Source organism: Spinacia oleracea, chromosome 4 (assembly GCF_020520425.1).
Source record: "Spinacia oleracea cultivar Varoflay chromosome 4, BTI_SOV_V1, whole genome shotgun sequence".
In the NCBI taxonomy this organism is placed as follows: Eukaryota; Viridiplantae; Streptophyta; class Magnoliopsida; order Caryophyllales; family Amaranthaceae; genus Spinacia; species Spinacia oleracea.
Genome location: NC_079490.1, coordinates 123,736,262 through 123,746,652, shown reverse-complemented (window position 1 = coordinate 123,746,652; position 10,391 = coordinate 123,736,262). Strand labels below are relative to the sequence as shown.

Below are 10,391 nucleotides of genomic sequence, written 5' to 3'. Positions count from 1 at the left end.
TATTTCTAATGCCTACTGATGTGGTGCGTTTTCATTACCCATTTGTGGGTCTTAATGGGTGTCAAGATGGCGGGGGAAATGGGCTTACTAGGAGCTCTTTGATCACTCATCTTCGTGATCGTCATTGTAGTGATGATGCCGCAAAAGCAGTAACACGACACTCTCTTATTACTGACTTAGCTATTTTCACTGAGGCTGAGTTGACCTTCCGTTGTATGGGGATTTGGCTTTGCGGGGATTGTTTTAATACGCATGCTATTCGTTCTAAATGTCGTCATGGTGCTGGTTCTAATTTTGTGGCCCCGCCTGATAATGGGGATGGTGTTGTTCGGTTTGTGCTCTATGGTCTTTCTAAACCGCAACTCAATTCCGATGTACCTAGTCATGTGGATACTACGATGCAACATTTTGATTGTGGTTTTACCATCACTCTTCTTGACAGATTGCTTTCTACACGTCTTTGCACCGTGAAATCCATCCCTCCAAAATGTCGTTTGGGTTTTTCCCGGGTATTGAAAGGCGCGCTTGATAAGGTGATTTGCAAGCCTGAGGACATCTCTTGTTGGGTTAGTCTCCTCGTGTTGCTTCTGTGTATGCTTAGGAACTTTAGTCCGAGGAGTAATCGCGAGTGTTCTTCTTCCGTCAGGCGACAACGGCAGGAAGAGAGTATTGGTAATGCTATTCGTACTTGGAGTGAGTCGGGTGGTAGTATGTTGCTTTTGCGGGAAGCTTTGGCAGCTGGATCCCCTGCTTTGATGGATGTTGATGAGGATCTTGATTTGGCAGAGCGTAATATCAAGCAGTGTCGTAGGAAGATTTATGATGGTCCTTACACTGCTGCAGTTCGTGTTCTTTCCTCTTCTGGTGTTGCACCTTATAATGAGGCCACTCTTGCGGATTTATAGTCCAAACACCCTTCTTCTCCAGCTCCGTCCTTGCCTGATATTCATGTTGATCACCATCTCATGGCTACTTCTGCTGTTGTTTTGGACCGGATTAGGAGTTTTCCACGTGGCACATCTTGTGGGAGGGACGGTTTGCGAGCTCAGCACCTTATGGATTGTTTGTGTGGTGCTGCGGTGGCTGTTTCAAATGAGTTAGTTGACTCGATTTCTGGGGTGGTTAATCTCTTTTTAGCTGGGAAATGCCCTATGGGTTTGGGTGAGTATGTTGCTAGTGCTCCCCTCACCCCTCTTGTCAAGCCCGGTGGTGGTATTTGTCCTATTGCTGTGGGTACTGTTTGGCGACGTTTGGTTTCGAAGGTTGGTGCTATTATCGTTGGTCCGTCTTTGGGAAGTTATTTTGATAGTCTTCAATTTGGTGTCGGGGTTTCTGCGGGTGGTGAAGCAATTCTTCATGCTATGAACCGGTTGATTGAGGACCGGGGTTCTGATGTGGGTCTTTTGATGTTATTGGTGGATTTTCAGAATGCCTTTAATTTAGTTGATCGTGCGGCCATGTTACGAGAAGTTCACCTTCGTTTTCCGGGCATTTCGCGGTGGGTTGAATTCTGCTACTCTACACCAGCCAGATTGCATTATGGAGAGCACACGTTATGGTCGTCTCAAGGGGTGCAGCAGGGTGATCCCCTTGGTCCTCTGCTCTTTGCTTTGGTTTTACAACCCCTGGTTTGTACAATCAGGGACGCTTTTGATGTATGTTTTCAGGCATGGTATTTGGATGATGGCACTATTCTTGGTGACACCTTGGTGGTTGGGAAGATTCTGCAGTTGATTATGGAGGACGGGCCTTGTCTCGGGTTACATTTTAACGGGGAGAAGACCGAGGTTTTCTGGCCTACTGAGGACCCTCGAAGCAGGCTTGTGGGAGTCTTTCCCCCTGATATTGCTCGTCCTTTGCATGGTGTTAAGTTGCTAGGTGGTCCCGCTAGTTCCAATCCAGCTTTTAGTGGTGAGCTTGTGATGCAGAGGGTGACCAAGACCATTGGGCTTATGGATAAGGTTGCTCAGCTTGATGATCCTCAGTGTGAGCTGTTGTTACTTAGGGCATGTACCGAAGTTTCTAAACTCTACTTTGCTTTGCGTACTTGTCCTCCTGGTATTTTTGAGGCGGCTCAACTCACTTTTGATGAGGCTCTTTGATCTTCCTTTGAGCGTATTGTAACTGCTTCGGGGCCTGGCTTTGGTGATTGGTAGTGGCGTCTTGCCACCTTACCTTTTCTTTTGGCGGACTTGGTGTTTATTCCGCAGGTGATGTTCGTCATTATGCTTTTCTTGCTTCTCGATTGCAGTCTTTTGGTTTGCAGACAAAGCTTCTACGGCATTCTGGTATTGTTGGTCCTGGTCGAGTATTTGAGGATGCGTTGAGTCTATTTAGTAGAACGGTGGAGTATAACATTCTGAGTAACCCTAGTGAGGTCGCTGCCCCTAAACTCATGAAGAAATTGGCAGAAATATATTTCACAAAGGTTACTGCATCTGTAGAATCCACCTTCTCTTTATCTTCTCGACAGTCGGCGTTGTGGAAATCACAGCAGGGAGATCACACCTCTGCTTTGCTTCGTGCGGTCCCCATATCAGGTTTGGGACATACGATGAATGCTAAAGCTTACCGATGTGTGTTGTGTTACCGGTTGGGGGTTCCTTTGTTCTCTGTTACGGCGCCATGTTCTGCTTGTTCCAGGGTCTTTGCGGGAGACATCTTTCGTGATCATGCGGTGTCATGTGCTGGCACCGTGGGTATTAAACATCGACATAATGTGGTTCGGGATACACTTGTTGATGTTTGTTATCGGTTTGGGATCTCGGCGCAGAAAGAGGTTGATACTGGTCTATCTGGAGTGAACGATGTAGCTCTCCGACCAGCAGACGTGTTGCTCTACTGTTGGGATCGGGGCTGTGATGTGTGTGTTGACTTGACGGGATCGTCTCCTTTGATACAATCTGGGTTGTCTGGCTTTGCTCCGGGCCGGGTTGTGACAGATGCGACTGTTCGGAAGCGGGTCAAGTACGAAGCACGTTGCAGGGCCATTGGTTATGGCTTTCTTCCGTTCTCTTTCTCTTCTTTGGGGCAGCTGGATAAGGATGCGGTTGCGTTGCTGAAGCGGATTCAGAAGTATTCTAGGACACAGGACATTGAAGCTCGTGCTGCTCCTCATATTTTCATCAGTATAGGTTTTGCTATAGCTAGAGGGGTGGGGGCCCAGATTGTATCTCGGCTTCCCACTAACTATTTGTAAAATATTTGACTTTGTTAGCATTTGATTTATAATAATAATAATAATAATAATAATAATAATAATAATAATAATAATAAATGATGTGGCCTAAAATAAATGCCACCTAGGTTGAACCATGAAGGCCCATTAAGAAAGCCTAAAAGGCCCTCCAGAAGGTCTTGAGACCCTCCTACTCAGAAGGGACCCATTTCCGTTGATTTCAAGAAGCCCAAACACTTAAATAGCCCACCAAGCTCAAATCAAGCCCCCACTATTTACGCAGGACACGTGCCCTGATCTTAAGAAACCATCCAATCAATGCAGGACCAGCTCCCAAGAAACCCTAGCACTATAAATAGTGCAGATCCCCAGGTAAACGGGATAATCAATTCATTCCCACCAACCTAGAACTATCTTTGCTCTGCCCTCTCTCTACAAATTACTTCTCTCTCTAGCATTTACTTACTTAAGCACCGGAGGGAATATTCCTACGGGAATATTCTTGTTTTGCAGGTTGCCAGAAGTTCGTGCCAGGTCATACTTGATACCTCCGAGGAACGCGTGACACGTCATCACCGTAAAAGATCCCACAACATTTGGCGCCGTCTGTGGGGAGGTATAGTATCATGGCCGAACTACACTCTGACAGAGAGTATGGTGGTGAGGGAGAAGAGAGGCGGCCTCTCGAAAGGAGCCAACGACACATGGAAGAAGCCAATCGAATCGCAAATGCAGGAAGCACACCACGTCGAGTGCAAGTAGCTGAGGTGGTCGTAGAAGAAGAGCCAATGGTAGAAGCGTCTCCGCCAGGCGGCCATCTAAGCCCCAGCGTCCGAGATGCCTTGCTAGATGAGAATTTAGACTTGCCGGTCTCGGTGGGTTCATTACGCGAGATCTTAGCAGGATTCAAACAGCAAATGAATCAAACCTTTCGACAACAGATGAGCACCACATTGCAAGATGAAATTCGGAAAAATTTGCTAATCTACAGCACCGAGAGGACGACTCCACAGAGACCCCTCAGCCTAGGCGTCAATCGGATAAGCAGAATGCCACTTAGATCCAATGTATGGAGGGCTGGAGAAGGCTCTCGTCCACAAGCTAGACGGGGAGTCAGCCCTGTGCCTGAGCGCTCGGGTATCGGCCGCGACCCCCCTACTTCCTTACCTCGAAGGGACCAGGTCATACGACCACCGTCTAGGGAAGCCCACCAGCCGTCTTCCGACCCACCTCAAGGCGTCAAGAACATTATGAAGCTGAATCTGAACTATCGGACACTGGGTCCACCCCTGTGATGGAAGATCCTCCATTTTACCCCTCTACTCGAGGACAGACTCAGATGACGCCCAACAGCGTAAGCATGCGCCTCCGCCTGCTATCCAACCGCCGTGAACCAACTTACCACATCCAGCAAGGGTTTAATAATCTGACGCTAAGGCACATGAGTACCCCCTTCTCCGAGGAGATCATGAACGCCCCGAAAGAACCCAAGGTAAAAACTCCTACCATTGAAGCCTATGACGGGACCATCGATCCTGATATGCACTTAGTCGCATACCGCCATCACATGTATGTTCAAGGAACCAACGAAGGCACCTGGTGCAAATATTTCCCGGCCACTCTCAAAGGAGTGGCGTCTAAGTGGTTTGAACGACTGCCCCCAGGGTCAATCGCCTCTTTCAACGAACTACAAACTCTGTTCTCCACAAGGTTCATGGAACACAAGGAAGAAAGGAAAACAAGCATGCATTTGGGACGGATTCAACAAGGGAAAGATGAATAACTAAGAAGCTATGTGAAGCGTTTCAACTTAGAGGCCGGACAGATCCCAGACTTGCCCGATGGCGTCTCTTTTGATAATTTTATCAGAAGATTGAAGAAGGGATCCTTTAAGTTTGACCTGGTCAAGAAAAGCGTGAGGACTATGGCCGAAGTCTTGGACGAGGCCGAAGCATTTATCCATGCAACAGAAATATGCAGCGCGTCAAATGAGGGAAGGATTGGAGAAACAATAGACTCCTCAAGAATGAAAGATAAAATGGACCGAAAAGCCCCACGAGTAAATGGCACATGGGCCCTCTCAAAAGAGCATGATACCAACTCTCCTGGGCACAAGAGAGAATGTCCACAGGAACGGGAATATTTTGAGTATAACACAGACCTCCTCACAATGCTGAAAGACGTCGGAACCAGGTTTGACCTTGAACGGCCTTTCCCCATGAAATCTCCTGCTGAGAGTCGAGATCCCAAGTTATATTGTCAGTTCCATGAAGACATAGGACATGAAACTAAGAACTGTAGAAGCTTGAAAAGGGCTCTAGACGGCCTAGCCTCCAAAGGACACCTCAAAAACTACTTACAGAAGAATGCTCACGGCTTTGGAAAAAACCAATACAAAAAGAAAAAGTCACCTGCCTCACCTACGGAGGGACAACACAACAAAGGGGGGTTTGTAGCCGTCATATCTGGAGGACCAGCCGCTGGAGGACCCACCATGAGGGGACAGAAAGATTATGCTCGCCGCCTGGGGCAAGTAATGCTGTCAGCAAAGTCACCTCTGGATCCATTCCCACGGATAGAGATATGTGAGTCGGGTGGTGGACGAATAGCCACTCCGCATGATGATCCTCTTGTGGTCGAATTCAAGATATCCAACATGAGAGTAAAACGCATTCTAATAGACACGGGAAGCTCGTCCGACATAATGAGCTTGGAATGCCTCAATCGCCTAGCACATGAGCCCAAAACCATGGAAAGTATTCACTATCCCATCATTGGTTTCAGAGGGAGCATTATACACCCTGTGGGCGTCATCACTCTGCCGGTTCGAATTGGGGATAGGAAAAATGGACGGAAGATGGAGGTGGACTTCCTGATTGTTAGGGACTTAACAACATATAATGTCATCTTGGGACGACCCACCTTGAACAAGATTAAAGCTGTAGTCGTCACCCATCTGATGCTTTTGAAGTTTGTGTGCAATGATGGGGCGATAGGCACCATACATGGAGACCAACAACAGGCTAGGAACTGTTACCTTACGACCCTCAACCCGTCAGCATGGAAGCAAGATTCTGCCGAAGCCAGAGGCAAAAGAAAGCATGAAGACGAACTGCTAGCCGTCAAGGAGAGTAAACCAGCCAAAACAGAAACGGTCAAGATTGAGGAAAGTGGCTGAAAATAGAATGTCATTAGGTTAACTATTGTACCAAGAGCCTACAAAACGACCTAACTATTGTACTAGAGCCCTCAAAACGGCCTGTAAATGCCCGCCTAAGACGCGGTGAATTTAGCTTGCAACTTAGTAAATAAATGTTTTCTGATCTGACAAATACAAGTCTCAGTTAAACCCTTTAAAAACACTAAGGGGTGGAGAAACCCACAAGAAAACAAAATCCAAATGATGGCGTCAATATTTACTAAATAAACGAAGACCCTAAAAATACCCTGTGCTAACATAAAACACAAAAGACTCAACAAGAGCAGATATCCAACATGACGCCTCCTCCTTGGAAGGCGTCCGAAAAAAGACTCAATAAGAGCAGACATTCAACATGACGCCTCCTCCTTGGAAGGCGTCTAAAAAGACTAATAGATTGACGACCTGAGAAGTGGCCTAGATTAGCGCCACAAATTAGGCTGATCACCTAAAACACTGAGGTTCCCGTCCATCAAATGGACCCATAAAGAATTCCTAAGAAATCAGTAACAAACTGAAATGGAATCAAAATAAAACAAGTGCACGAAGGCACAAAAAGTTTATACATGCGCTCATGGCGCAAATAAACCAACACAAATAAATGCCAAAAGGCATCAAAGTTATTACAAACGCCCACAGCGTCATTCAAACCAATTACACAAAAGGCTGCTCAAGGATGAGGGGCGGTTGAACTCCCGTCCTGGACGTCTTGGCCTTCAGGGGAGTTCACTTCTTCCTCCTCCATGTCCTCCTCCTCCCCGTCGCTAACGAACTCAGGGGGATCTAAGCCTAGGTGTCTAGCCGTCGAGACGGCCATCTGGTAGGAGATGCGACGTTTAAACCAAGAAAAGTCCTTCCCATCCATAGACTGATCCCACGCCCTTTGAGCATTCTCCAAAATGGACTCTTCGCCTAATTTGAAAGAACTCGCTGCCTCTCTGCGCACGGCTTCAATCTCACCCTGCATAGCCTTAAGCCGACCCTCCAAGACGTTCACCTTGGACGAGAAATTGGTCACCCGCTCCGAGATGGAGGAATACTCCTTTCTCAGCACGGCCAGCCTCTCCTCATGCTCCAGCAATTTCTTTTCGTAATTCTTGGCATCCTCCTCAGCCTTCTTCAAAGCGTCCGTTTCGGACTTAATCTTTGTATCCGCGTCCACGTTGATCAATCTGGCCGTCCTCTTGATATGCATGTTTTATATAGTATTTTTACCCCCGTCCCTTAGTACTTTTATGTGTCAACCGTGCTCTTAGGAGCCGTTTCTAGTACTAATATGTGTTATTGAGTGTGCCTTGAGTTTCAGGTTTTATTATGAGAAATTGGTCGTTTTAGACCCGTTTCATTGTTGATCTAGGCCACTATATGAGTCCGAGAAGTTCGGGACCTCCATCGTCGACTTTCGGGAGCCTTGGATGCTTATGGTTGAGCCCCGGGAGTTAGACTCAGTGATATGGGCGAGTTAGATTGAAGATTGCAAATCGCCCTGGAAGCTGAGGGCGAAATGCGACCATCGGGCGGAATTATAAACAATCTGGATTCATCAACGCGCGCCCGATCGGGCGCAGCTCGCCCGATCCGGATCGGGCGGTCAATCTGGAGGCTATGTGGAGAGTTCACAAACCGCCCGATCGGGCGGATTTTAGCCCGATCGGGCCGACTATCGAGTGGATCGCCCGATCGGGCGAAGCGACGCCCGATCGGGCGACGCCAACCCCCAGCACTTATGCGCGAGTTTTGTTTCCGTTTTTTAGGCTTTATTTTGGGCAAACTATATAAGCAAGCCTTAATTGTTTTTAGAGAACACTTTATTTTCTAGTATTGAAGCTTAGTATTATTCCCCTTAGCCTAATTTTCTCTCTAGTTTATGCAAAAACACTTAGTTTAATTCTCAATAAAAATTCAAGCTTTCACTTTCCTTTGTTCTTCAATAGGTATTATTTCTTATTTCAATTCATTGTCTTGCTTTAATAATGCTTTCAATTATGATTATTGCTTTGTTTATTGTCAACATGCTTGAGTAGTTTAATTTCTAGGGTTGGGGATCCATGAATAATATGAAGGGATGATTGAATGATTATGATTGTTGGCATTGTAATTGATTCCTATTGATTGGTTTCATTTACTATGCGATTAGATTTGCGCAGGTTTAGTTGTGGTAGTTATGCAATATCAAATTAAGATTCGAGAGATGCAATTTGATGTTTAGGCTTGTGTCAATAGGTAGAATTAGAGTTAATACGTAGCGAGAGCCCGTTAATTCTAAGTCTATGATTAGTATCGACTTGAGAGAGCATGCTAGTCTAACTAATTACTTTGTTGATTATCGTGATTGTTCAATGTCCTGGATTATTATTTGTTGGCAAACCTATACCCTAGATTCCTTAATATATTGATTCATTCTTGTTTATATTCGTTCGTAGTCTTAGTATACAGACCATCAACCAACTTTGTTCACAATAGTCTAGATTAATTAATTGATAGTAGAAAGAACGCCTGTTTCGCTGTGGATTCGATCCTGACTTCCCTTGCTACCTAGCTAGTGGACCTTAGGTTATTTTTGATTAGGTGATACGACTTTAGCCTGTCAAAATTTGGCGCCGTTGCCGGGGAAACGGTTTTATTTTCTGTTGTTGATTGCTTATCCTAGATTATTGTTTGTTACTACTCAAGGAACTCACGTTCCTTGAGACCGGATCTCACATTGTTTTGTAGTCTTTGTCTATGCCCAGGACCGTAGGTACTAGTAATCTTACTCCATTCGATCCTGAGCCCGAAAGAACCTTTCGTAGACGAAGAACTTTCATTGCACAGTGTGGGAATTACTCTGATTCTGATCATAATATTGGCGATCTTTTTCCTTCAGATACAGATTCAGTTTCAGAGATAGAGATGGGTGACGAAAATCTGATACCGCCACCTACCCCACGGCTTACAGACTATTCTAAGCCAAGTCTGTCCGTGCTACCAAAGGCGATCATGCCTTCTATTGCAGCTGAGACCTCCAAGATTGAGCCTGCATTAATTAACATGATCGAGAGACGCCAGTACGGTGGGGAACCAGGTGAAGATCCGAATCTTCACATTAAGTCCTTTATCCAATATTGCTCCACCATTAAGAAAAAGGGATTGACTCCGGAGCAGACTATGGAGATACTTTTCCTGTTCTCTTTGAGTGGGAAAGCTAAACTGTGGATTAATGGGTTGAATCGGGCGGCTTTGAAAATCAATAATTGGGAATCCTTGGCTCTTGCTTTTTATGTTAAATATTTTCCACCTGAGAAAACGGCTCGTCTGAGGGGTCAGATATTAGGTATCTCACAACAAGCGGATGAGAGTTTGTTCGATGTCTGGAAGAGATTCAAGGATTTGCAAAGAGAATGCCCGCACCATGGTTTGGAAGATTGGTTCTTGATTCAGCAGTTTTATAATGGTCTGGGTAATGAGTCTAGATGCTTGTTGGATTCAGCTTCCAGTGGGAGGTTCATGCAACTTGAGGTGCCTAGAGCTATGGAGGTGATTGAGGAGATAGCCATTCACAATGCCTAGTATGGAAATCCTAGAGGTCTATCTAACAGGGGTGGTAAGCATGATTTAAATTCTATTGAACAATTAACTGCCCAATTGACTGCTTTACACTATAAGTTTGATAATATGCAAGCAGCCAATACTCAATCTGCCCAACCTGCTAGTGTAGCTGCTATGAGTGCCCAACCTGCTACTGTTTGTAAAAGTTGTGGAATGTCTGGTTATTATGCACCGGAATGTAGGAGCTCTGTTGAACAATGTCACGCATTTCAATCCTATAAACAAAATAACCCATTCTCCAACTCTTACAATGAGGGCTACAAAAATAACCCTCTACTATCCCACAGGAGCAACAATATCCAGAACCCTCACCAAGTCCAACATCCACCACAACAACCATACCAACCCTACCAACCACGGAACAACTACAACCAACAGTCTAGTGGACCACCTGGGTTCCCTAGACAACACACATCACCTCCACCA

The 10,391-nt window shown here is 45.8% G+C and overlaps 1 non-coding gene across 1 annotated transcript; it reads right to left on the bottom strand.

Moving 5' to 3' along the window:
- Nucleotides 1-9,668: 9,668 nt before the first annotated feature.
- On the bottom strand, nucleotides 9,669-9,775 carry LOC130460219 (small nucleolar RNA R71). Its single transcript, XR_008920156.1, has one exon. It is a non-coding gene; the product is annotated as a small nucleolar RNA R71 (small nucleolar RNA).
- Between the last annotated feature and the right edge of the window lie 616 nt (nucleotides 9,776-10,391).